The sequence below is a fragment of the Platalea leucorodia genome (genome assembly GCF_965183815.1).
Source record: "Platalea leucorodia genome assembly, chromosome: 7".
NCBI lineage: Eukaryota > Metazoa > Chordata > Aves > Pelecaniformes > Threskiornithidae > Platalea > Platalea leucorodia.
This window is the reverse complement of record NC_138829.1, coordinates 32,972,773-32,999,640: the sequence shown is the minus strand read 5'-3', so window position 1 is coordinate 32,999,640 and position 26,868 is coordinate 32,972,773.

The window sequence follows — 26,868 nt, the reverse complement described above, 5'->3', positions numbered from 1 at the left end:
AATGGGAGCTTAGATTTTTGGCTGAGGTCCGCAGGTGCATGTTATGCGCAGACGGGAAAGGTGTGGAGGGAGCAGTGTTGGTGCAGTGCCGTGCTCCCCTTGGGGTGCCTTTGGCAGCGGCAGTGTCCCTGGAGCTGTAGGCTTTGTGGCTCTCGGAACCCTAACCCTAACCCTAATTGTAATGGGAGCTTAGATTTTTGGCCGAGGTCCGCAGGTGCGTGGCTGGTGGGGATGGGAAAGGTGTGGCGGGAGCAGTGTTGGTGCAGTGCCATGCTCCCCTTGGCGTGCCTTTGGCAGCGCCAGTGTCCCTGGAGCTGTAGGCTTTGTGGCTTTCGGAACCCTAACCCTAACCCTAATTGTAATGGGAGCTTAGATTTTTGGCCGAGGTCCGCAGGTGCGTGGCTGGTGGGGATGGGAAAGGTGTGGAGGGAGCAGTGTTGGTGTAGTGCCGTGCTCCCCTTGGGGTGCCTTTGGCAGCGCCAGTGTCCCTGGAGCTGTAGGCTTTGTGGCTCTCTGAACCCTAACCCTAACCCTAATTGTAATGGGAGCTTAGATTTTTGGCCGAGGTCCGCAGGTGCGTGGCTGGTGGGGATGGGAAAGGTGTGGAGGGAGCAGTGTTGGTGCAGTGCCGTGCTCCCCTTGGCGTGCCTTTGGCAGCGCCAGTGTCCCTGGAGCTGTAGGCTGTGTGGCTCTCTGAACCCTAACCCTAACCCTAATTGTAATGGGAGCTTAGATTTTTGGCCGAGGTCCGCAGGTGCGTGGCTGGTGGGGATGGGAAAGGTGTGGAGGGAGCAGTGTTGGTGCAGTGCCGTGCTCCCCTTGGCGTGCCTTTGGCAGCGCCAGTGTCCCTGGAGCTGTAGGCTTTGTGGCTCTCGGAACCCTAACCCTAACCCTAATTGTAATGGGAGCTTAGATTTTTGGCCGAGGTCCGCAGGTGCGTGGCTGGTGGGGATGGGAAAGGTGTGGAGGGAGCAGTGTTGGTGCAGTGCCATGCTCCCCTTGGCGTGCCTTTGGCAGCGCCAGTGTCCCTGGAGCTGTAGGCTTTGTGGCTCTCTGAACCCTAACCCTAACCCTAATTGTAATGGGAGCTTAGATTTTTGGCCGAGGTCCGCAGGTGCGTGGCTGGTGGGGATGGGAAAGGTGTGGCGGGAGCAGTGTTGGTGCAGTGCCGTGCTCCCCTTGGCGTGCCTTTGGCAGCGCCAGTGTCCCTGGAGCTGTAGGCTTTGTGGCTCTCTGAACCCTAACCCTAATTGTAATGGGAGCTTAGATTTTTGGCCGAGGTCCGCAGGTGCGTGGCTGGTGGGGATGGGAAAGGTGTGGAGGGAGCAGTGTTGCTGCAGTGCCATGCTCCCCTTGGGGTGCCTTTGGCAGCGCCAGTGTCCCTGGAGCTGTAGGCTTTGTGGCTCTCGGAACCCTAACCCTAACCCTAATTGTAATGGGAGCTTAGATTTTTGGCCGAGGTCCGCAGGTGCGTGGCTGGTGGGGACGGGAAAGGTGTGGAGGGAGCAGTGTTGGTGCAGTGCCGTGCTCCCCTTGGCGTGCCTTTGGCAGCCCCAGTGTCCCTGGAGCTGTAGGCTTTGTGGCTCTCTGAACCCTAACCCTAACCCTAATTGTAATGGGAGCTTAGATTTTTGGCCGAGGTCCGCAGGTGCATGGTATGCGCAGACGGGAAAGGTGTGGAGGGAGCAGTGTTGGTGCAGTGCCGTGCTCCCCTTGCCGTGCCTTTGGCAGCGGCAGTGTCCCTGGAGCTGTAGGCTTTGTGGCTCTCAGAACCCTCACCCTAACCCTAATTGTAATGGGAGCTTAGATTTTTGGCCGAGGTCCGCAGGTGCATGATTGGTGTAAATGAGAAAGGTGTGGAGGGAGCAGTGTTGGTGCAGTGCCGTGCTCCCCTTGGCGTGCCTTTGGCAGCGCCAGTGTCCCTGGAGCTGTAGGCTTTGTGGCTCTCTGAACCCTAACCCTAACCCTAATTGTAATGGGAGCTTAGATTTTTGGCCGAGGTCCGCAGGTGCGTGGTATGCGCAGACGGGAAAGGTGTGGAGGGAGCAGTGTTGGTGCAGTGCCGTGCTCCCCTTGCCGTGCCTTTGGCAGCGGCAGTGTCCCTGGAGCTCTAGGCTTTGTGGCTCTCTGAACCCTAACCCTAACCCTAATTGTAATGGGAGCTTAGATTTTTGGCCGAGGTCCGCAGGTGCGTGGCTGGTGGGGACGGGAAAGGTGTGGAGGGAGCAGTGTTGGTGCAGTGCCGTGCTCCCCTTGGCGTGCCTTTTGCAGCGCCAGTGTCCCTGGAGCTGTAGGCTTTGTGGCTCTCTGAACCCTAACCCTAACCCTAATTGTAATGGGAGCTTAGATTTTTGGCCGAGGTCCGCAGGTGCGTGGCTGGTGGGGATGGGAAAGGTGTGGAGGGAGCAGTGTTGGTGCAGTGCCGTGCTCCCCTTGGCGTGCCTTTGGCAGCGCCAGTGTCCCTGGAGCTGTAGGCTTTGTGGCTCTCTGAACCCTAACCCTAACCCTAATTGTAATGGGAGCTTAGATTTTTGGCCGAGGTCCGCAGGTGCGTGGCTGGTGGGGATGGGAAAGGTGTGGAGGGAGCAGTGTTGGTGCAGTGCCGTGCTCCCTTTGGCGTGCCTTTGGCAGCGCCAGTGTCCCTGGAGCTGTAGGCTTTGTGGCTCTCTGAACCCTAACCCTAACCCTAATTGTAATGGGAGCTTAGATTTTTGGCCGAGGTCCGCAGGTGCGTGGCTGGTGGGGATGGGAAAGGTGTGGAGGGAGCAGTGTTGGTGCAGTGCCGTGCTCCCCTTGGGGTGCCTTTGGCAGCGCCAGTGTCCCTGGAGCTGTAGGCTTTGTGGCTCTCGGAACCCTAACCCTAACCCTAATTGTAATGGGAGCTTAGATTTTTGGCCGAGGTCCGCAGGTGCGTGGCTGGTGGGGATGGGAAAGGTGTGGCGGGAGCAGTGTTGGTGCAGTGCCATGCTCCCCTTGGCGTGCCTTTGGCAGCGCCAGTGTCCCTGGAGCTGTAGGCTTTGTGGCTTTCGGAACCCTAACCCTAACCCTAATTGTAATGGGAGCTTAGATTTTTGGCCGAGGTCCGCAGGTGCGTGGCTGGTGGGGATGGGAAAGGTGTGGAGGGAGCAGTGTTGGTGTAGTGCCGTGCTCCCCTTGGGGTGCCTTTGGCAGCGCCAGTGTCCCTGGAGCTGTAGGCTTTGTGGCTCTCTGAACCCTAACCCTAACCCTAATTGTAATGGGAGCTTAGATTTTTGGCCGAGGTCCGCAGGTGCGTGGCTGGTGGGGATGGGAAAGGTGTGGAGGGAGCAGTGTTGGTGCAGTGCCGTGCTCCCCTTGGCGTGCCTTTGGCAGCGCCAGTGTCCCTGGAGCTGTAGGCTGTGTGGCTCTCGGAACCCTAACCCTAACCCTAATTGTAATGGGAGCTTAGATTTTTGGCCGAGGTCCGCAGGTGCGTGGCTGGTGGGGATGGGAAAGGTGTGGAGGGAGCAGTGTTGGTGCAGTGCCGTGCTCCCCTTGGCGTGCCTTTGGCAGCGCCAGTGTCCCTGGAGCTGTAGGCTTTGTGGCTCTCGGAACCCTAACCCTAACCCTAATTGTAATGGGAGCTTAGATTTTTGGCCGAGGTCCGCAGGTGCGTGGCTGGTGGGGATGGGAAAGGTGTGGAGGGAGCAGTGTTGGTGCAGTGCCATGCTCCCCTTGGCGTGCCTTTGGCAGCGCCAGTGTCCCTGGAGCTGTAGGCTTTGTGGCTCTCTGAACCCTAACCCTAACCCTAATTGTAATGGGAGCTTAGATTTTTGGCCGAGGTCCGCAGGTGCGTGGCTGGTGGGGACGGGAAAGGTGTGGCGGGAGCAGTGTTGGTGCAGTGCCGTGCTCCCCTTGGCGTGCCTTTGGCAGCGCCAGTGTCCCTGGAGCTGTAGGCTTTGTGGCTCTCTGAACCCTAACCCTAATTGTAATGGGAGCTTAGATTTTTGGCCGAGGTCCGCAGGTGCGTGGCTGGTGGGGATGGGAAAGGTGTGGAGGGAGCAGTGTTGGTGCAGTGCCGTGCTCCCCTTGGCGTGCCTTTGGCAGCGCCAGTGTCCCTGGAGCTGTAGGCTTTGTGGCTCTCTGAACCCTAACCCTAACCCTAATTGTAATGGGAGCTTAGATTTTTGGCCGAGGTCCGCAGGTGCGTGGCTGGTGGGGATGGGAAAGGTGTGGCGGGAGCAGTGTTGGTGCAGTGCCGTGCTCCCTTTGGCGTGCCTTTGGCAGCGCCAGTGTCCCTGGAGCTGTAGGCTTTGTGGCTCTCTGAACCCTAACCCTAACCCTAATTGTAATGGGAGCTTAGATTTTTGGCCGAGGTCCGCAGGTGCGTGGCTGGTGGGGATGGGAAAGGTGTGGAGGGAGCAGTGTTGGTGCAGTGCCGTGCTCCCCTTGGCGTGCCTTTGGCAGCGCCAGTGTCCCTGGAGCTGTAGGCTTTGTGGCTCTCTGAACCCTAACCCTAACCCTAATTGTAATGGGAGCTTAGATTTTTGGCCGAGGTCCGCAGGTGCGTGGCTGGTGGGGATGGGAAAGGTGTGGAGGGAGCAGTGTTGGTGCAGTGCCGTGCTCCCCTTGGCGTGCCTTTGGCAGCGCCAGTGTCCCTGGAGCTGTAGGCTTTGTGGCTCTCGGAACCCTAACCCTAACCCTAATTGTAATGGGAGCTTAGATTTTTGGCCGAGGTCCGCAGGTGCGTGGCTGGTGGGGATGGGAAAGGTGTGGAGGGAGCAGTGTTGGTGCAGTGCCATGCTCCCCTTGGCGTGCCTTTTGCAGCGCCAGTGTCCCTGGAGCTGTAGGCTTTGTGGCTCTCTGAACCCTAACCCTAACCCTAATTGTAATGGGAGCTTAGATTTTTGGCCGAGGTCCGCAGGTGCGTGGCTGGTGGGGACGGGAAAGGTGTGGCGGGAGCAGTGTTGGTGCAGTGCCGTGCTCCCCTTGGCGTGCCTTTGGCAGTGCCAGTGTCCCTGGAGCTGTAGGCTTTGTGGCTCTCGGAACCCTAACCCTAACCCTAATTGTAATGGGAGCTTAGATTTTTGGCCGAGGTCCGCAGGTGCGTGGCTGGTGGGGATGGGAAAGGTGTGGCGGGAGCAGTGTTGGTGCAGTGCCATGCTCCCCTTGGCGTGCCTTTGGCAGCGCCAGTGTCCCTGGAGCTGTAGGCTTTGTGGCTTTCGGAACCCTAACCCTAACCCTAATTGTAATGGGAGCTTAGATTTTTGGCCGAGGTCCGCAGGTGCGTGGCTGTTGGGGATGGGAAAGGTGTGGAGGGAGCAGTGTTGGTGCAGTGCCGTGCTCCCCTTGGCGTGCCTTTGGCAGCGCCAGTGTCCCTGGAGCTGTAGGCTTTGTGGCTCTCTGAACCCTAACCCTAACCCTAATTGTAATGGGAGCTTAGATTTTTGGCCGAGGTCCGCAGGTGCGTGGTTGGCGCAGACGGGAAAGGTGTGGAGGGAGCAGTGTTGGTGCAGTGCCGTGCTCCCCTTGGCGTGCCTTTGGCAGCGGCAGTGTCCCTGGAGCTGTAGGCTTTGTGGCTCTCTGAACCCTAACCCTAACCCTAATTGTAATGGGAGCTTAGATTTTTGGCCGAGGTCCGCAGGTGCGTGGCTGGTGGGGACGGGAAAGGTGTGGAGGGAGCAGTGTTGGTGCAGTGCCGTGCTCCCCTTGGGGTGCCTTTGGCAGCGCCAGTGTCCCTGGAGCTGTAGGCTTTGTGGCTCTCTGAACCCTAACCCTAACCCTAATTGTAATGGGAGCTTAGATTTTTGGCCAAGGTCCGCAGGTGCATGATTGGTGCAAATGAGAAAGGTGTGGCGGGAGCGCTGTTGGTGCAGTGCCATGCTCCCTTTGGCGTGCCTTTGGCAGCGCCAGTGTCCCTGGAGCTGTAGGCTTTGTGGCTCTCTGAACCCTAACCCTAACCCTAATTGTAATGGGAGCTTAGATTTTTGGCCGAGGTCCGCAGGTGCATGATTGGTGCAAATGAGAAAGGTGTGGAGGGAGCAGTGTTGGTGCAGTGCTGTGCTCCCCTTGGCGTGCCTTTGGCAGCGCCAGTGTCCCTGGAGCTGTAGGCTTTGTGGCTCTCTGAACCCTAACCCGAACCCTAATTGTAATAGGAGCTTAGATTTTTGGCCGAGGTCCGCAGGTGCGTGGCTGGTGGGGACGGGAAAGGTGTGGAGGGAGCAGTGTTGGTGTAGTGCCGTGCTCCCCTTGGCGTGCCTTTGGCAGCGCCAGTGTCCCTGGAGCTGTAGGCTTTGTGGCTCTCTGAACCCTAACCCTAACCCTAATTGTAATGGGAGCTTAGATTTTTGGCCGAGGTCCGCAGGTGCGTGGTTGGCGCAGACGGGAAAGGTGTGGAGGGAGCAGTGTTGGTGCAGTGCCGTGCTCCCCTTGGCGTGCCTTTGGCAGCGGCAGTGTCCCTGGAGCTCTAGGCTTTGTGGCTCTCGGAACCCTAACCCTAACCCTAATTGTAATGGGAGCTTAGATTTTTGGCCGAGGTCCGCAGGTGCGTGGCTGGTGGGGACGGGAAAGGTGTGGAGGGAGCAGTGTTGGTGCAGTGCCGTGCTCCCCTTGGCGTGCCTTTGGCAGCGCCAGTGTCCCTGGAGCTGTAGGCTTTGTGGCTCTCTGAACCCTAACCCTAACCCTAATTGTAATGGGAGCTTAGATTTTTGGCCGAGGTCCGCAGGTGCGTGGTTGGCGCAGACGGGAAAGGTGTGGAGGGAGCAGTGTTGGTGTAGTGCCGTGCTCCCCTTGGCGTGCCTTTGGCAGCGGCAGTGTCCCTGGAGCTCTAGGCTTTGTGGCTCTCGGAACCCTAACCCTAACCCTAATTGTAATGGGAGCTTAGATTTTTGGCCGAGGTCCGCAGGTGCGTGGCTGGTGGGGATGTGAAAGGTGTGGAGGGAGCAGTGTTGGTGCAGTGCCGTGCTCCCCTTGGCGTGCCTTTGGCAGCGCCAGTGTCCCTGGAGCTGTAGGCTTTGTGGCTCTCTGAACCCTAACCCTAACCCTAATTGTAATGGGAGCTTAGATTTTTGGCCGAGGTCCGCAGGTGCGTGGCTGGTGGGGACGGGAAAGGTGTGGAGGGAGCAGTGTTGGTGTAGTGCCGTGCTCCCCTTGGCGTGCCTTTGGCAGCGCCAGTGTCCCTGGAGCTGTAGGCTTTGTGGCTCTCTGAACCCTAACCCTAACCCTAATTGTAATGGGAGCTTAGATTTTTGGCCGAGGTCCGCAGGTGCGTGGCTGGTGGGGACGGGAAAGGTGTGGCGGGAGCAGTGTTGGTGCAGTGCCGTGCTCCCCTTGGCGTGCCTTTGGCAGTGCCAGTGTCCCTGGAGCTGTAGGCTTTGTGGCTCTCGGAACCCTAACCCTAACCCTAATTGTAATGGGAGCTTAGATTTTTGGCCGAGGTCCGCAGGTGCGTGGCTGGTGGGGACGGGAAAGGTGTGGCGGGAGCAGTGTTGGTGCAGTGCCATGCTCCCCTTGGGGTGCCTTTGGCAGCGCCAGTGTCCCTGGAGCTGTAGGCTTTGTGGCTTTCGGAACCCTAACCCTAACCCTAATTGTAATGGGAGCTTAGATTTTTGGCCGAGGTCCGCAGGTGCGTGGCTGGTGGGGACGGGAAAGGTGTGGCGGGAGCAGTGTTGGTGCAGTGCCGTGCTCCCCTTGGCGTGCCTTTGGCAGCGCCAGTGTCCCTGGAGCTGTAGGCTTTGTGGCTCTCTGAACCCTAACCCTAACCCTAATTGTAATGGGAGCTTAGATTTTTGGCCGAGGTCCGCAGGTGCGTGGTTGGCGCAGACGGGAAAGGTGTGGAGGGAGCAGTGTTGGTGCAGTGCCGTGCTCCCCTTGGCGTGCCTTTGGCAGCGGCAGTGTCCCTGGAGCTGTAGGCTTTGTGGCTCTCTGAACCCTAACCCTAACCCTAATTGTAATGGGAGCTTAGATTTTTGGCCGAGGTCCGCAGGTGCGTGGCTGGTGGGGACGGGAAAGGTGTGGCGGGAGCAGTGTTGGTGCAGTGCCGTGCTCCCCTTGGGGTGCCTTTGGCAGCGCCAGTGTCCCTGGAGCTGTAGGCTTTGTGGCTCTCTGAACCCTAACCCTAACCCTAATTGTAATGGGAGCTTAGATTTTTGGCCGAGGTCCGCAGGTGCATGATTGGTGCAAATGAGAAAGGTGTGGAGGGAGCAGTGTTGGTGCAGTGCCGTGCTCCCCTTGGCGTGCCTTTGGCAGCGCCAGTGTCCCTGGAGCTGTAGGCTTTGTGGCTCTCTGAACCCTAACCCGAACCCTAATTGTAATGGGAGCTTAGATTTTTGGCCGAGGTCCGCAGGTGCGTGGCTGGTGGGGACGGGAAAGGTGTGGAGGGAGCAGTGTTGGTGCAGTGCCATGCTCCCCTTGGCGTGCCTTTGGCAGCGCCAGTGTCCCTGGAGCTGTAGGCTTTGTGGCTCTCTGAACCCTAACCCTAACCCTAATTGTAATGGGAGCTTAGATTTTTGGCCGAGGTCCGCAGGTGCGTGGTTGGCGCAGACGGGAAAGGTGTGGAGGGAGCAGTGTTGGTGCAGTGCCGTGCTCCCCTTGGCGTGCCTTTGGCAGCGGCAGTGTCCCTGGAGCTCTAGGCTTTGTGGCTCTCGGAACCCTAACCCTAACCCTAATTGTAATGGGAGCTTAGATTTTTGGCCGAGGTCCGCAGGTGCGTGGCTGGTGGGGATGGGAAAGGTGTGGAGGGAGCAGTGTTGGTGCAGTGCCGTGCTCCCCTTGGCGTGCCTTTGGCAGCGCCAGTGTCCCTGGAGCTGTAGGCTTTGTGGCTCTCTGAACCCTAACCCTAACCCTAATTGTAATGGGAGCTTAGATTTTTGGCCGAGGTCCGCAGGTGCGTAGTTGGCGCAGACGGGAAAGGTGTGGAGGGAGCAGTGTTGGTGTAGTGCCGTGCTCCCCTTGGGGTGTCTTTGGCAGCGCCAGTGTCCCTGGAGCTGTAGGCTTTGTGGCTCTCGGAACCCTAACCCTAACCCTAATTGTAATGGGAGCTTAGATTTTTGGCCGAGGTCCGCAGGTGCGTGGCTGGTGGGGATGTGAAAGGTGTGGAGGGAGCAGTGTTGGTGCAGTGCCGTGCTCCCCTTGGCGTGCCTTTGGCAGCGCCAGTGTCCCTGGAGCTGTAGGCTTTGTGGCTCTCTGAACCCTAACCCTAACCCTAATTGTAATGGGAGCTTAGATTTTTGGCCGAGGTCCGCAGGTGCGTGGCTGGTGGGGACGGGAAAGGTGTGGAGGGAGCAGTGTTGGTGTAGTGCCGTGCTCCCCTTGGCGTGCCTTTGGCAGCGCCAGTGTCCCTGGAGCTGTAGGCTTTGTGGCTCTCTGAACCCTAACCCTAACCCTAATTGTAATGGGAGCTTAGATTTTTGGCCGAGGTCCGCAGGTGCGTGGTTGGCGCAGACGGGAAAGGTGTGGAGGGAGCAGTGTTGGTGCAGTGCCGTGCTCCCCTTGGCATGCCTTTGGCAGCGGCAGTGTCCCTGGAGCTCTAGGCTTTGTGGCTCTCGGAACCCTAACCCTAACCCTAATTGTAATGGGAGCTTAGATTTTTGGCCGAGGTCCGCAGGTGCGTGGTTGGCGCAGACGGGAAAGGTGTGGAGGGAGCAGTGTTGGTGCAGTGCCGTGCTCCCCTTGGCGTGCCTTTGGCAGCCCCAGTGTCCCTGGAGCTCTAGGCTTTGTGGCTCTCGGAACCCTAACCCTAACCCTAATTGTAATGGGAGCTTAGATTTTTGGCCGAGGTCCGCAGGTGCGTGGCTGGTGGGGATGTGAAAGGTGTGGAGGGAGCAGTGTTGGTGCAGTGCCGTGCTCCCCTTGGCGTGCCTTTGGCAGCCCCAGTGTCCCTGGAGCTGTAGGCTTTGTGGCTCTCTGAATCCTAACCCTAACCCTAATTGTAATGGGAGCTTAGATTTTTGGCCGAGGTCCGCAGGTGCGTGGCTGGTGGGGATGGGAAAGGTGTGGAGGGAGCAGTGTTGGTGCAGTGCCGTGCTCCCCTTGGCGTGCCTTTGGCAGCGCCAGTGTCCCTGGAGCTGTAGGCTTTGTGGCTCTCTGAACCCTAACCCTAACCCTAATTGTAATGGGAGCTTAGATTTTTGGCTGAGGTCCGCAGGTGCATGTTATGCGCAGACGGGAAAGGTGTGGAGGGAGCAGTGTTGGTGCAGTGCCGTGCTCCCCTTGGGGTGCCTTTGGCAGCGGCAGTGTCCCTGGAGCTGTAGGCTTTGTGGCTCTCGGAACCCTAACCCTAACCCTAATTGTAATGGGAGCTTAGATTTTTGGCCGAGGTCCACAGGTGCGTGGCTGGTGGGGATGGGAAAGGTGTGGCGGGAGCAGTGTTGGTGCAGTGCCGTGCTCCCTTTGGCGTGCCTTTGGCAGCGCCAGTGTCCCTGGAGCTGTAGGCTTTGTGGCTCTCTGAACCCTAACCCTAACCCTAATTGTAATGGGAGCTTAGATTTTTGGCCGAGGTCCGCAGGTGCGTGGCTGGTGGGGACGGGAAAGGTGTGGTGGGAGCAGTGTTGGTGCAGTGCCGTGCTCCCCTTGGCGTGCCTTTGGCAGTGCCAGTGTCCCTGGAGCTGTAGGCTTTGTGGCTCTCGGAACCCTAACCCTAACCCTAATTGTAATGGGAGCTTAGATTTTTGGCCGAGGTCCGCAGGTGCGTGGCTGGTGGGGATGGGAAACGTGTGGAGGGAGCAGTGTTGGTGCAGTGCCGTGCTCCCCTTGGCGTGCCTTTGGCAGCCCCAGTGTCCCTGGAGCTGTAGGCTGTGTGGCTCTCTGAACCCTAACCCTAACCCTAATTGTAATGGGAGCTTAGATTTTTGGCCGAGGTCCGCAGGTGCGTGGCTGGTGGGGATGGGAAAGGTGTGGCGGGAGCAGTGTTGGTGCAGTGCCATGCTCCCCTTGGCGTGCCTTTGGCAGCGCCAGTGTCCCTGGAGCTGTAGGCTTTGTGGCTCTCGGAACCCTAACCCTAACCCTAATTGTAATGGGAGCTTAGATTTTTGGCCGAGGTCCGCAGGTGCGTGGTTGGCGCAGACGGGAAAGGTGTGGAGGGAGCAGTGTTGGTGCAGTGCCGTGCTCCCCTTGGCGTGCCTTTGGCAGCGCCAGTGTCCCTGGAGCTGTAGGCTTTGTGGCTTTCGGAACCCTAACCCTAACCCTAATTGTAATGGGAGCTTAGATTTTTGGCCGAGGTCCGCAGGTGCGTGGCTGGTGGGGATGGGAAAGGTGTGGAGGGAGCAGTGTTGGTGTAGTGCCGTGCTCCCCTTGGGGTGCCTTTGGCAGCGCCAGTGTCCCTGGAGCTGTAGGCTTTGTGGCTCTCTGAACCCTAACCCTAACCCTAATTGTAATGGGAGCTTAGATTTTTGGCCGAGGTCCGCAGGTGCGTGGCTGGTGGGGATGGGAAAGGTGTGGAGGGAGCAGTGTTGGTGCAGTGCCGTGCTCCCCTTGGCGTGCCTTTGGCAGCGCCAGTGTCCCTGGAGCTGTAGGCTTTGTGGCTCTCTGAACCCTAACCCTAATTGTAATGGGAGCTTAGATTTTTGGCCGAGGTCCGCAGGTGCATGATTGGTGCAAATGAGAAAGGTGTGGCGGGAGCGCTGTTGGTGCAGTGCCATGCTCCCTTTGGCGTGCCTTTGGCAGCGCCAGTGTCCCTGGAGCTGTAGGCTTTGTGGCTCTCTGAACCCTAACCCTAACCCTAATTGTAATGGGAGCTTAGATTTTTGGCCGAGGTCCGCAGGTGCATGATTGGTGCAAATGAGAAAGGTGTGGAGGGAGCAGTGTTGGTGCAGTGCCGTGCTCCCCTTGGCGTGCCTTTGGCAGCGCCAGTGTCCCTGGAGCTGTAGGCTTTGTGGCTCTCGGAACCCTAACCCTAACCCTAATTGTAATGGGAGCTTAGATTTTTGGCCGAGGTCCGCAGGTGCATGATTGGTGCAAATGAGAAAGGTGTGGCGGGAGCAGTGTTGGTGCAGTGCCGTGCTCCCCTTGGCGTGCCTTTGGCAGCGCCAGTGTCCCTGGAGCTGTAGGCTTTGTGGCTCTCTGAACCCTAACCCTAACCCTAATTGTAATGGGAGCTTAGATTTTTGGCCGAGGTCCGCAGGTGCGTGGCTGGTGGGGATGGGAAAGGTGTGGCGGGAGCAGTGTTGGTGCAGTGCCGTGCTCCCCTTGGGGTGCCTTTGGCAGCGCCAGTGTCCCTGGAGCTGTAGGCTTTGTGGCTCTCTGAACCCTAACCCGAACCCTAATTGTAATGGGAGCTTAGATTTTTGGCCGAGGTCCGCAGGTGCGTGGCTGGTGGGGACGGGAAAGGTGTGGAGGGAGCAGTGTTGGTGCAGTGCCGTGCTCCCCTTGGGGTGCCTTTGGCAGCGGCAGTGTCCCTGGAGCTGTAGGCTTTGTGGCTCTCGGAACCCTAACCCTAACCCTAATTGTAATGGGAGCTTAGATTTTTGGCCGAGGTCCGCAGGTGCGTGGCTGGTGGGGATGGGAAAGGTGTGGCGGGAGCAGTGTTGGTGCAGTGCCGTGCTCCCCTTGGCGTGCCTTTGGCAGCGCCAGTGTCCCTGGAGCTGTAGGCTTTGTGGCTTTCGGAACCCTAACCCTAACCCTAATTGTAATGGGAGCTTAGATTTTTGGCCGAGGTCCGCAGGTGCGTGGCTGGTGGGGATGGGAAAGGTGTGGAGGGAGCAGTGTTGGTGTAGTGCCGTGCTCCCCTTGGGGTGCCTTTGGCAGCGCCAGTGTCCCTGCAGCTGTAGGCTTTGTGGCTCTCTGAACCCTAACCCTAACCCTAATTGTAATGGGAGCTTAGATTTTTGGCCGAGGTCCGCAGGTGCGTGGCTGGTGGGGATGGGAAAGGTGTGGAGGGAGCAGTGTTGGTGCAGTGCCGTGCTCCCCTTGGCGTGCCTTTGGCAGCGCCAGTGTCCCTGGAGCTGTAGGCTGTGTGGCTCTCTGAACCCTAACCCTAACCCTAATTGTAATGGGAGCTTAGATTTTTGGCCGAGGTCCGCAGGTGCGTGGCTGGTGGGGATGGGAAAGGTGTGGAGGGAGCAGTGTTGGTGCAGTGCCGTGCTCCCCTTGGCGTGCCTTTGGCAGCGCCAGTGTCCCTGGAGCTGTAGGCTTTGTGGCTCTCGGAACCCTAACCCTAACCCTAATTGTAATGGGAGCTTAGATTTTTGGCCGAGGTCCGCAGGTGCGTGGCTGGTGGGGATGGGAAAGGTGTGGAGGGAGCAGTGTTGGTGCAGTGCCATGCTCCCCTTGGCGTGCCTTTGGCAGCGCCAGTGTCCCTGGAGCTGTAGGCTTTGTGGCTCTCTGAACCCTAACCCTAACCCTAATTGTAATGGGAGCTTAGATTTTTGGCCGAGGTCCGCAGGTGCGTGGCTGGTGGGGATGGGAAAGGTGTGGCGGGAGCAGTGTTGGTGCAGTGCCATGCTCCCCTTGGCGTGCCTTTGGCAGCGCCAGTGTCCCTGGAGCTGTAGGCTTTGTGGCTCTCTGAACCCTAACCCTAATTGTAATGGGAGCTTAGATTTTTGGCCAAGGTCCGCAGGTGCGTGGCTGGTGGGGATGGGAAAGGTGTGGAGGGAGCAGTGTTGCTGCAGTGCCATGCTCCCCTTGGGGTGCCTTTGGCAGCGCCAGTGTCCCTGGAGCTGTAGGCTTTGTGGCTCTCGGAACCCTAACCCTAACCCTAATTGTAATGGGAGCTTAGATTTTTGGCCGAGGTCCGCAGGTGCGTGGCTGGTGGGGACGGGAAAGGTGTGGAGGGAGCAGTGTTGGTGCAGTGCCGTGCTCCCCTTGGCGTGCCTTTGGCAGCCCCAGTGTCCCTGGAGCTGTAGGCTTTGTGGCTCTCTGAACCCTAACCCTAACCCTAATTGTAATGGGAGCTTAGATTTTTGGCCGAGGTCCGCAGGTGCGTGGTATGCGCAGACGGGAAAGGTGTGGAGGGAGCAGTGTTGGTGCAGTGCCGTGCTCCCCTTGCCGTGCCTTTGGCAGCGGCAGTGTCCCTGGAGCTCTAGGCTTTGTGGCTCTCTGAACCCTAACCCTAACCCTAATTGTAATGGGAGCTTAGATTTTTGGCCGAGGTCCGCAGGTGCGTGGCTGGTGGGGACGGGAAAGGTGTGGAGGGAGCAGTGTTGGTGCAGTGCCGTGCTCCCCTTGGCGTGCCTTTGGCAGCCCCAGTGTCCCTGGAGCTGTAGGCTTTGTGGCTCTCTGAACCCTAACCCTAACCCTAATTGTAATGGGAGCTTAGATTTTTGGCCGAGGTCCGCAGGTGCGTGGCTGGTGGGGATGGGAAAGGTGTGGAGGGAGCAGTGTTGGTGCAGTGCCGTGCTCCCCTTGGCGTGCCTTTGGCAGCGCCAGTGTCCCTGGAGCTGTAGGCTTTGTGGCTCTCGGAACCCTAACCCTAACCCTAATTGTAATGGGAGCTTAGATTTTTGGCCGAGGTCCGCAGGTGCGTGGCTGGTGGGGATGGGAAAGGTGTGGAGGGAGCAGTGTTGGTGCAGTGCCGTGCTCCCCTTGGCGTGCCTTTGGCAGCGCCAGTGTCCCTGGAGCTGTAGGCTTTGTGGCTCTCTGAACCCTAACCCTAACCCTAATTGTAATGGGAGCTTAGATTTTTGGCCGAGGTCCGCAGGTGCGTGGCTGGTGGGGATGGGAAAGGTGTGGAGGGAGCAGTGTTGGTGCAGTGCCATGCTCCCCTTGGCGTGCCTTTTGCAGCGCCAGTGTCCCTGGAGCTGTAGGCTTTGTGGCTCTCTGAACCCTAACCCTAACCCTAATTGTAATGGGAGCTTAGATTTTTGGCCGAGGTCCGCAGGTGCGTGGCTGGTGGGGACGGGAAAGGTGTGGCGGGAGCAGTGTTGGTGCAGTGCCGTGCTCCCCTTGGCGTGCCTTTGGCAGCGCCAGTGTCCCTGGAGCTGTAGGCTTTGTGGCTCTCGGAACCCTAACCCTAACCCTAATTGTAATGGGAGCTTAGATTTTTGGCCGAGGTCCGCAGGTGCGTGGCTGGTGGGGATGGGAAAGGTGTGGAGGGAGCAGTGTTGCTGCAGTGCCATGCTCCCCTTGGCGTGCCTTTGGCAGCGCCAGTGTCCCTGGAGCTGTAGGCTTTGTGGCTCTCTGAACCCTAACCCTAACCCTATTGTAATGGGAGCTTAGATTTTTGGCCGAGGTCCGCAGGTGCGTGGTTGGCGCAGACGGGAAAGGTGTGGAGGGAGCAGTGTTGGTGTAGTGCCGTGCTCCCCTTGGCGTGCCTTTGGCAGCGGCAGTGTCCCTGGAGCTCTAGGCTTTGTGGCTCTCGGAACCCTAACCCTAACCCTAATTGTAATGGGAGCTTAGATTTTTGGCCGAGGTCCGCAGGTGCGTGGCTGGTGGGGATGTGAAAGGTGTGGAGGGAGCAGTGTTGGTGCAGTGCCGTGCTCTCCTTGGCGTGCCTTTGGCAGCGCCAGTGTCCCTGGAGCTGTAGGCTTTGTGGCTCTCTGAACCCTAACCCTAACCCTAATTGTAATGGGAGCTTAGATTTTTGGCCGAGGTCCGCAGGTGCGTGGCTGGTGGGGATGGGAAAGGTGTGGCGGGAGCAGTGTTGGTGCAGTGCCGTGCTCCCCTTGGGGTGCCTTTGGCAGCGCCAGTGTCCCTGGAGCTGTAGGCTTTGTGGCTCTCTGAACCCTAACCCGAACCCTAATTGTAATGGGAGCTTAGATTTTTGGCCGAGGTCCGCAGGTGCGTGGCTGGTGGGGACGGGAAAGGTGTGGAGGGAGCAGTGTTGGTGTAGTGCCGTGCTCCCCTTGGCGTGCCTTTGGCAGCGCCAGTGTCCCTGGAGCTGTAGGCTTTGTGGCTCTCTGAACCCTAACCCTAACCCTAATTGTAATGGGAGCTTAGATTTTTGGCCGAGGTCCGCAGGTGCGTGGTTGGCGCAGACGGGAAAGGTGTGGAGGGAGCAGTGTTGGTGCAGTGCCGTGCTCCCCTTGGCATGCCTTTGGCAGCGGCAGTGTCCCTGGAGCTCTAGGCTTTGTGGCTCTCGGAACCCTAACCCTAACCCTAATTGTAATGGGAGCTTAGATTTTTGGCCGAGGTCCGCAGGTGCGTGGTTGGCGCAGACGGGAAAGGTGTGGAGGGAGCAGTGTTGGTGCAGTGCCGTGCTCCCCTTGGCGTGCCTTTGGCAGCCCCAGTGTCCCTGGAGCTCTAGGCTTTGTGGCTCTCGGAACCCTAACCCTAACCCTAATTGTAATGGGAGCTTAGATTTTTGGCCGAGGTCCGCAGGTGCGTGGCTGGTGGGGATGTGAAAGGTGTGGAGGGAGCAGTGTTGGTGCAGTGCCGTGCTCCCCTTGGCGTGCCTTTGGCAGCCCCAGTGTCCCTGGAGCTGTAGGCTTTGTGGCTCTCTGAATCCTAACCCTAACCCTAATTGTAATGGGAGCTTAGATTTTTGGCCGAGGTCCGCAGGTGCGTGGCTGGTGGGGATGGGAAAGGTGTGGAGGGAGCAGTGTTGGTGCAGTGCCGTGCTCCCCTTGGCGTGCCTTTGGCAGCCCCAGTGTCCCTGGAGCTGTAGGCTTTGTGGCTCTCTGAACCCTAACCCTAACCCTAATTGTAATGGGAGCTTAGATTTTTGGCTGAGGTCCGCAGGTGCATGTTATGCGCAGACGGGAAAGGTGTGGAGGGAGCAGTGTTGGTGCAGTGCCGTGCTCCCCTTGGGGTGCCTTTGGCAGCGGCAGTGTCCCTGGAGCTGTAGGCTTTGTGGCTCTCGGAACCCTAACCCTAACCCTAATTGTAATGGGAGCTTAGATTTTTGGCCGAGGTCCACAGGTGCGTGGCTGGTGGGGATGGGAAAGGTGTGGCGGGAGCAGTGTTGGTGCAGTGCCGTGCTCCCTTTGGCGTGCCTTTGGCAGCGCCAGTGTCCCTGGAGCTGTAGGCTTTGTGGCTCTCTGAACCCTAACCCTAACCCTAATTGTAATGGGAGCTTAGATTTTTGGCCGAGGTCCGCAGGTGCGTGGCTGGTGGGGACGGGAAAGGTGTGGTGGGAGCAGTGTTGGTGCAGTGCCGTGCTCCCCTTGGCGTGCCTTTGGCAGTGCCAGTGTCCCTGGAGCTGTAGGCTTTGTGGCTCTCGGAACCCTAACCCTAACCCTAATTGTAATGGGAGCTTAGATTTTTGGCCGAGGTCCGCAGGTGCGTGGCTGGTGGGGATGGGAAACGTGTGGAGGGAGCAGTGTTGGTGCAGTGCCGTGCTCCCCTTGGCGTGCCTTTGGCAGCCCCAGTGTCCCTGGAGCTGTAGGCTGTGTGGCTCTCTGAACCCTAACCCTAACCCTAATTGTAATGGGAGCTTAGATTTTTGGCCGAGGTCCGCAGGTGCGTGGCTGGTGGGGATGGGAAAGGTGTGGCGGGAGCAGTGTTGGTGCAGTGCCATGCTCCCCTTGGCGTGCCTTTGGCAGCGCCAGTGTCCCTGGAGCTGTAGGCTTTGTGGCTCTCGGAACCCTAACCCTAACCCTAATTGTAATGGGAGCTTAGATTTTTGGCCGAGGTCCGCAGGTGCGTGGTTGGCGCAGACGGGAAAGGTGTGGAGGGAGCAGTGTTGGTGCAGTGCCGTGCTCCCCTTGGCGTGCCTTTGGCAGCGCCAGTGTCCCTGGAGCTGTAGGCTTTGTGGCTTTCGGAACCCTAACCCTAACCCTAATTGTAATGGGAGCTTAGATTTTTGGCCGAGGTCCGCAGGTGCGTGGCTGGTGGGGATGGGAAAGGTGTGGAGGGAGCAGTGTTGGTGTAGTGCCGTGCTCCCCTTGGGGTGCCTTTGGCAGCGCCAGTGTCCCTGGAGCTGTAGGCTTTGTGGCTCTCTGAACCCTAACCCTAACCCTAATTGTAATGGGAGCTTAGATTTTTGGCCGAGGTCCGCAGGTGCGTGGCTGGTGGGGATGGGAAAGGTGTGGAGGGAGCAGTGTTGGTGCAGTGCCGTGCTCCCCTTGGCGTGCCTTTGGCAGCGCCAGTGTCCCTGGAGCTGTAGGCTTTGTGGCTCTCTGAACCCTAACCCTAATTGTAATGGGAGCTTAGATTTTTGGCCGAGGTCCGCAGGTGCATGATTGGTGCAAATGAGAAAGGTGTGGCGGGAGCGCTGTTGGTGCAGTGCCATGCTCCCTTTGGCGTGCCTTTGGCAGCGCCAGTGTCCCTGGAGCTGTAGGCTTTGTGGCTCTCTGAACCCTAACCCTAACCCTAATTGTAATGGGAGCTTAGATTTTTGGCCGAGGTCCGCAGGTGCATGATTGGTGCAAATGAGAAAGGTGTGGAGGGAGCAGTGTTGGTGCAGTGCCGTGCTCCCCTTGGCGTGCCTTTGGCAGCGCCAGTGTCCCTGGAGCTGTAGGCTTTGTGGCTCTCGGAACCCTAACCCTAACCCTAATTGTAATGGGAGCTTAGATTTTTGGCCGAGGTCCGCAGGTGCATGATTGGTGCAAATGAGAAAGGTGTGGCGGGAGCAGTGTTGGTGCAGTGCCGTGCTCCCCTTGGCGTGCCTTTGGCAGCGCCAGTGTCCCTGGAGCTGTAGGCTTTGTGGCTCTCTGAACCCTAACCCTAACCCTAATTGTAATGGGAGCTTAGATTTTTGGCCGAGGTCCGCAGGTGCGTGGCTGGTGGGGATGGGAAAGGTGTGGCGGGAGCAGTGTTGGTGCAGTGCCGTGCTCCCCTTGGGGTGCCTTTGGCAGCGCCAGTGTCCCTGGAGCTGTAGGCTTTGTGGCTCTCTGAACCCTAACCCGAACCCTAATTGTAATGGGAGCTTAGATTTTTGGCCGAGGTCCGCAGGTGCGTGGCTGGTGGGGACGGGAAAGGTGTGGAGGGAGCAGTGTTGGTGCAGTGCCGTGCTCCCCTTGGGGTGCCTTTGGCAGCGGCAGTGTCCCTGGAGCTGTAGGCTTTGTGGCTCTCGGAACCCTAACCCTAACCCTAATTGTAATGGGAGCTTAGATTTTTGGCCGAGGTCCGCAGGTGCGTGGCTGGTGGGGATGGGAAAGGTGTGGCGGGAGCAGTGTTGGTGCAGTGCCGTGCTCCCCTTGGCGTGCCTTTGGCAGCGCCAGTGTCCCTGGAGCTGTAGGCTTTGTGGCTTTCGGAACCCTAACCCTAACCCTAATTGTAATGGGAGCTTAGATTTTTGGCCGAGGTCCGCAGGTGCGTGGCTGGTGGGGATGGGAAAGGTGTGGAGGGAGCAGTGTTGGTGTAGTGCCGTGCTCCCCTTGGGGTGCCTTTGGCAGCGCCAGTGTCCCTGCAGCTGTAGGCTTTGTGGCTCTCTGAACCCTAACCCTAACCCTAATTGTAATGGGAGCTTAGATTTTTGGCCGAGGTCCGCAGGTGCGTGGCTGGTGGGGATGGGAAAGGTGTGGAGGGAGCAGTGTTGGTGCAGTGCCGTGCTCCCCTTGGCGTGCCTTTGGCAGCGCCAGTGTCCCTGGAGCTGTAGGCTGTGTGGCTCTCTGAACCCTAACCCTAACCCTAATTGTAATGGGAGCTTAGATTTTTGGCCGAGGTCCGCAGGTGCGTGGCTGGTGGGGATGGGAAAGGTGTGGAGGGAGCAGTGTTGGTGCAGTGCCGTGCTCCCCTTGGCGTGCCTTTGGCAGCGCCAGTGTCCCTGGAGCTGTAGGCTTTGTGGCTCTCGGAACCCTAACCCTAACCCTAATTGTAATGGGAGCTTAGATTTTTGGCCGAGGTCCGCAGGTGCGTGGCTGGTGGGGATGGGAAAGGTGTGGAGGGAGCAGTGTTGGTGCAGTGCCATGCTCCCCTTGGCGTGCCTTTGGCAGCGCCAGTGTCCCTGGAGCTGTAGGCTTTGTGGCTCTCTGAACCCTAACCCTAACCCTAATTGTAATGGGAGCTTAGATTTTTGGCCGAGGTCCGCAGGTGCGTGGCTGGTGGGGATGGGAAAGGTGTGGCGGGAGCAGTGTTGGTGCAGTGCCATGCTCCCCTTGGCGTGCCTTTGGCAGCGCCAGTGTCCCTGGAGCTGTAGGCTTTGTGGCTCTCTGAACCCTAACCCTAATTGTAATGGGAGCTTAGATTTTTGGCCAAGGTCCGCAGGTGCGTGGCTGGTGGGGATGGGAAAGGTGTGGAGGGAGCAGTGTTGCTGCAGTGCCATGCTCCCCTTGGGGTGCCTTTGGCAGCGCCAGTGTCCCTGGAGCTGTAGGCTTTGTGGCTCTCGGAACCCTAACCCTAACCCTAATTGTAATGGGAGCTTAGATTTTTGGCCGAGGTCCGCAGGTGCGTGGCTGGTGGGGACGGGAAAGGTGTGGAGGGAGCAGTGTTGGTGCAGTGCCGTGCTCCCCTTGGCGTGCCTTTGGCAGCCCCAGTGTCCCTGGAGCTGTAGGCTTTGTGGCTCTCTGAACCCTAACCCTAACCCTAATTGTAATGGGAGCTTAGATTTTTGGCCGAGGTCCGCAGGTGCGTGGTATGCGCAGACGGGAAAGGTGTGGAGGGAGCAGTGTTGGTGCAGTGCCGTGCTCCCCTTGCCGTGCCTTTGGCAGCGGCAGTGTCCCTGGAGCTCTAGGCTTTGTGGCTCTCTGAACCCTAACCCTAACCCTAATTGTAATGGGAGCTTAGATTTTTGGCCGAGGTCCGCAGGTGCGTGGCTGGTGGGGACGGGAAAGGTGTGGAGGGAGCAGTGTTGGTGCAGTGCCGTGCTCCCCTTGGCGTGCCTTTGGCAGCCCCAGTGTCCCTGGAGCTGTAGGCTTTGTGGCTCTCTGAACCCTAACCCTAACCCTAATTGTAATGGGAGCTTAGATTTTTGGCCGAGGTCCGCAGGTGCGTGGCTGGTGGGGATGGGAAAGGTGTGGAGGGAGCAGTGTTGGTGCAGTGCCGTGCTCCCCTTGGCGTGCCTTTGGCAGCGCCAGTGTCCCTGGAGCTGTAGGCTTTGTGGCTCTCGGAACCCTAACCCTAACCCTAATTGTAATGGGAGCTTAGATTTTTGGCCGAGGTCCGCAGGTGCGTGGCTGGTGGGGATGGGAAAGGTGTGGAGGGAGCAGTGTTGGTGCAGTGCCGTGCTCCCCTTGGCGTGCCTTTGGCAGCGCCAGTGTCCCTGGAGCTGTAGGCTTTGTGGCTCTCTGAACCCTAACCCTAACCCTAATTGTAATGGGAGCTTAGATTTTTGGCCGAGGTCCGCAGGTGCGTGGCTGGTGGGGATGGGAAAGGTGTGGAGGGAGCAGTGTTGGTGCAGTGCCATGCTCCCCTTGGCGTGCCTTTTGCAGCGCCAGTGTCCCTGGAGCTGTAGGCTTTGTGGCTCTCTGAACCCTAACCCTAACCCTAATTGTAATGGGAGCTTAGATTTTTGGCCGAGGTCCGCAGGTGCGTGGCTGGTGGGGACGGGAAAGGTGTGGCGGGAGCAGTGTTGGTGCAGTGCCGTGCTCCCCTTGGCGTGCCTTTGGCAGCGCCAGTGTCCCTGGAGCTGTAGGCTTTGTGGCTCTCGGAACCCTAACCCTAACCCTAATTGTAATGGGAGCTTAGATTTTTGGCCGAGGTCCGCAGGTGCGTGGCTGGTGGGGATGGGAAAGGTGTGGAGGGAGCAGTGTTGCTGCAGTGCCATGCTCCCCTTGGCGTGCCTTTGGCAGCGCCAGTGTCCCTGGAGCTGTAGGCTTTGTGGCTCTCTGAACCCTAACCCTAACCCTATTGTAATGGGAGCTTAGATTTTTGGCCGAGGTCCGCAGGTGCGTGGTTGGCGCAGACGGGAAAGGTGTGGAGGGAGCAGTGTTGGTGTAGTGCCGTGCTCCCCTTGGCGTGCCTTTGGCAGCGGCAGTGTCCCTGGAGCTCTAGGCTTTGTGGCTCTCGGAACCCTAACCCTAACCCTAATTGTAATGGGAGCTTAGATTTTTGGCCGAGGTCCGCAGGTGCGTGGCTGGTGGGGATGTGAAAGGTGTGGAGGGAGCAGTGTTGGTGCAGTGCCGTGCTCTCCTTGGCGTGCCTTTGGCAGCGCCAGTGTCCCTGGAGCTGTAGGCTTTGTGGCTCTCTGAACCCTAACCCTAACCCTAATTGTAATGGGAGCTTAGATTTTTGGCCGAGGTCCGCAGGTGCGTGGCTGGTGGGGATGGGAAAGGTGTGGCGGGAGCAGTGTTGGTGCAGTGCCGTGCTCCCCTTGGGGTGCCTTTGGCAGCGCCAGTGTCCCTGGAGCTGTAGGCTTTGTGGCTCTCTGAACCCTAACCCGAACCCTAATTGTAATGGGAGCTTAGATTTTTGGCCGAGGTCCGCAGGTGCGTGGCTGGTGGGGACGGGAAAGGTGTGGAGGGAGCAGTGTTGGTGCAGTGCCGTGCTCCCCTTGGCGTGCCTTTGGCAGCGCCAGTGTCCCTGGAGCTGTAGGCTTTGTGGCTCTCTGAACCCTAACCCTAACCCTAATTGTAATGGGAGCTTAGATTTTTGGCTGAGGTCCGCAGGTGCATGTTATGCGCAGACGGGAAAGGTGTGGAGGGAGCAGTGTTGGTGCAGTGCCGTGCTCCCCTTGGGGTGCCTTTGGCAGCGGCAGTGTCCCTGGAGCTGTAGGCTTTGTGGCTTTCGGAACCCTAACCCTAACCCTAATTGTAATGGGAGCTTAGATTTTTGGCCGAGGTCCGCAGGTGCGTGGCTGGTGGGGATGGGAAAGGTGTGGAGGGAGCAGTGTTGGTGTAGTGCCGTGCTCCCCTTGGGGTGCCTTTGGCAGCGCCAGTGTCCCTGGAGCTGTAGGCTTTGTGGCTCTCTGAACCCTAACCCTAACCCTAATTGTAATGGGAGCTTAGATTTTTGGCCGAGGTCCGCAGGTGCGTGGCTGGTGGGGATGGGAAAGGTGTGGAGGGAGCAGTGTTGGTGCAGTGCCGTGCTCCCCTTGGCGTGCCTTTGGCAGCGCCAGTGTCCCTGGAGCTGTAGGCTGTGTGGCTCTCTGAACCCTAACCCTAACCCTAATTGTAATGGGAGCTTAGATTTTTGGCCGAGGTCCGCAGGTGCGTGGCTGGTGGGGATGGGAAAGGTGTGGAGGGAGCAGTGTTGGTGCAGTGCCGTGCTCCCCTTGGCGTGCCTTTGGCAGCGCCAGTGTCCCTGGAGCTGTAGGCTTTGTGGCTCTCGGAACCCTAACCCTAACCCTAATTGTAATGGGAGCTTAGATTTTTGGCCGAGGTCCGCAGGTGCGTGGCTGGTGGGGATGGGAAAGGTGTGGAGGGAGCAGTGTTGGTGCAGTGCCATGCTCCCCTTGGCGTGCCTTTGGCAGCACCAGTGTCCCTGGAGCTGTAGGCTTTGTGGCTCTCTGAACCCTAACCCTAACCCTAATTGTAATGGGAGCTTAGATTTTTGGCCGAGGTCCGCAGGTGCGTGGCTGGTGGGGATGGGAAAGGTGTGGCGGGAGCAGTGTTGGTGCAGTGCCATGCTCCCCTTGGCGTGCCTTTGGCAGCGCCAGTGTCCCTGGAGCTGTAGGCTTTGTGGCTCTCTGAACCCTAACCCTAATTGTAATGGGAGCTTAGATTTTTGGCCGAGGTCCGCAGGTGCGTGGCTGGTGGGGATGGGAAAGGTGTGGAGGGAGCAGTGTTGCTGCAGTGCCATGCTCCCCTTGGCGTGCCTTTGGCAGCGCCAGTGTCCCTGGAGCTGTAGGCTTTGTGGCTCTCGGAACCCTAACCCTAACCCTAATTGTAATGGGAGCTTAGATTTTTGGCCGAGGTCCGCAGGTGCGTGGCTGGTGGGGACGGGAAAGGTGTGGAGGGAGCAGTGTTGGTGCAGTGCCGTGCTCCCCTTGGCGTGCCTTTGGCAGCCCCAGTGTCCCTGGAGCTGTAGGCTTTGTGGCTCTCTGAACCCTAACCCTAACCCTAATTGTAATGGGAGCTTAGATTTTTGGCCGAGGTCCGCAGGTGCATGGTATGCGCAGACGGGAAAGGTGTGGCGGGAGCAGTGTTGGTGCAGTGCCGTGCTCCCCTTGGGGTGCCTTTGGCAGCGCCAGTGTCCCTGGAGCTGTAGGCTTTGTGGCTCTCAGAACCCTCACCCTAACCCTAATTGTAATGGGAGCTTAGATTTTTGGCCGAGGTCCGCAGGTGCATGATTGGTGCAAATGAGAAAGGTGTGGAGGGAGCAGTGTTGGTGCAGTGCCGTGCTCCCCTTGGCGTGCCTTTGGCAGCGCCAGTGTCCCTGGAGCTGTAGGCTTTGTGGCTCTCTGAACCCTAACCCTAACCCTAATTGTAATGGGAGCTTAGATTTTTGGCCGAGGTCCGCAGGTGCGTGGTATGCGCAGACGGGAAAGGTGTGGAGGGAGCAGTGTTGGTGCAGTGCCGTGCTCCCCTTGCCGTGCCTTTGGCAGCGGCAGTGTCCCTGGAGCTCTAGGCTTTGTGGCTCTCTGAACCCTAACCCTAACCCTAATTGTAATGGGAGCTTAGATTTTTGGCCGAGGTCCGCAGGTGCGTGGCTGGTGGGGACGGGAAAGGTGTGGAGGGAGCAGTGTTGGTGCAGTGCCGTGCTCCCCTTGGCGTGCCTTTTGCAGCGCCAGTGTCCCTGGAGCTGTAGGCTTTGTGGCTCTCTGAACCCTAACCCTAACCCTAATTGTAATGGGAGCTTAGATTTTTGGCCGAGGTCCGCAGGTGCGTGGCTGGTGGGGATGGGAAAGGTGTGGAGGGAGCAGTGTTGGTGCAGTGCCGTGCTCCCCTTGGCGTGCCTTTGGCAGCGCCAGTGTCCCTGGAGCTGTAGGCTTTGTGGCTCTCGGAACCCTAACCCTAACCCTAATTGTAATGGGAGCTTAGATTTTTGGCCGAGGTCCGCAGGTGCGTGGCTGGTGGGGATGGGAAAGGTGTGGAGGGAGCAGTGTTGGTGCAGTGCCGTGCTCCCCTTGGCGTGCCTTTGGCAGCGCCAGTGTCCCTGGAGCTGTAGGCTTTGTGGCTCTCTGAACCCTAACCCTAACCCTAATTGTAATGGGAGCTTAGATTTTTGGCCGAGGTCCGCAGGTGCGTGGCTGGTGGCGATGGGAAAGGTGTGGAGGGAGCAGTGTTGGTGCAGTGCCATGCTCCCCTTGGCGTGCCTTTTGCAGCGCCAGTGTCCCTGGAGCTGTAGGCTTTGTGGCTCTCTGAACCCTAACCCTAACCCTAATTGTAATGGGAGCTTAGATTTTTGGCCGAGGTCCGCAGGTGCGTGGCTGGTGGGGACGGGAAAGGTGTGGCGGGAGCAGTGTTGGTGCAGTGCCGTGCTCCCCTTGGCGTGCCTTTGGCAGTGCCAGTGTCCCTGGAGCTGTAGGCTTTGTGGCTCTCGGAACCCTAACCCTAACCCTAATTGTAATGGGAGCTTAGATTTTTGGCCGAGGTCCGCAGGTGCGTGGCTGGTGGGGATGGGAAAGGTGTGGAGGGAGCAGTGTTGCTGCAGTGCCATGCTCCCCTTGGCGTGCCTTTGGCAGCGCCAGTGTCCCTGGAGCTGTAGGCTTTGTGGCTCTCTGAACCCTAACCCTAACCCTATTGTAATGGGAGCTTAGATTTTTGGCCGAGGTCCGCAGGTGCGTGGTTGGCGCAGACGGGAAAGGTGTGGCGGGAGCAGTGTTGGTGCAGTGCCGTGCTCCCCTTGGCGTGCCTTTGGCAGCACCAGTGTCCCTGGAGCTGTAGGCTTTGTGGCTTTCGGAACCCTAACCCTAACCCTAATTGTAATGGGAGCTTAGATTTTTGGCCGAGGTCCGCAGGTGCGTGGCTGGTGGGGATGGGAAAGGTGTGGAGGGAGCAGTGTTGGTGTAGTGCCGTGCTCCCCTTGGCGTGCCTTTGGCAGCGCCAGTGTCCCTGGAGCTGTAGGCTTTGTGGCTCTCTGAACCCTAACCCTAACCCTAATTGTAATGGGAGCTTAGATTTTTGGCCGAGGTCCGCAGGTGCGTGGCTGGTGGGGATGGGAAAGGTGTGGCGGGAGCAGTGTTGGTGCAGTGCCGTGCTCCCCTTGGCGTGCCTTTGGCAGCGCCAGTGTCCCTGGAGCTGTAGGCTTTGTGGCTCTCTGAACCCTAACCCTAACCCTAATTGTAATGGGAGCTTAGATTTTTGGCCGAGGTCCGCAGGTGCGTGGTTGGCGCAGACGGGAAAGGTGTGGAGGGAGCAGTGTTGGTGCAGTGCCGTGCTCCCCTTGGCGTGCCTTTGGCAGCGGCAGTGTCCCTGGAGCTGTAGGCTTTGTGGCTTTCGGAACCCTAACCCTAACCCTAATTGTAATGGGAGCTTAGATTTTTGGCCGAGGTCCGCAGGTGCGTGGCTGGTGGGGATGGGAAAGGTGTGGAGGGAGCAGTGTTGGTGCAATGCCGTGCTCCCCTTGGCGTGCCTTTGGCAGCGCCAGTGTCCCTGGAGCTGTAGGCTTTGTGGCTCTCTGAACCCTAACCCTAACCCTAATTGTAATGGGAGCTTAGATTTTTGGCCGAGGTCCGCAGGTGCGTGGCTGGTGGGGATGGGAAAGGTGTGGAGGGAGCAGTGTTGGTGCAGTGCCGTGCTCCCCTTGGCGTGCCTTTGGCAGCGCCAGTGTCCCTGGAGCTGTAGGCTTTGTGGCTCTCTGAACCCTAACCCTAACCCTAATTGTAATGGGAGCTTAGATTTTTGGCCGAGGTCCGCAGGTGCGTGGCTGGTGGGGACGGGAAAGGTGTGGAGGGAGCAGTGTTGGTGCAGTGCCATGCTCCCCTTGGCGTGCCTTTGGCAGCGGCAGTGTCCCTGGAGCTCTAGGCTTTGTGGCTCTCGGAACCCTAACCCTAACCCTAATTGTAATGGGAGCTTAGATTTTTGGCCGAGGTCCGCAGGTGCGTGGTTGGCGCAGACGGGAAAGGTGTGGAGGGAGCAGTGTTGGTGCAGTGCCGTGCTCCCCTTGGCGTGCCTTTGGCAGCACCAGTGTCCCTGGAGCTGTAGGCTGTGTGGCTCTCTGAACCCTAACCCTAACCCTAATTGTAATGGGAGCTTAGATTTTTGGCCGAGGTCCGCAGGTGCGTGGCTGGTGGGGACGGGAAAGGTGTGGAGGGAGCAGTGTTGGTGCAGTGCCGTG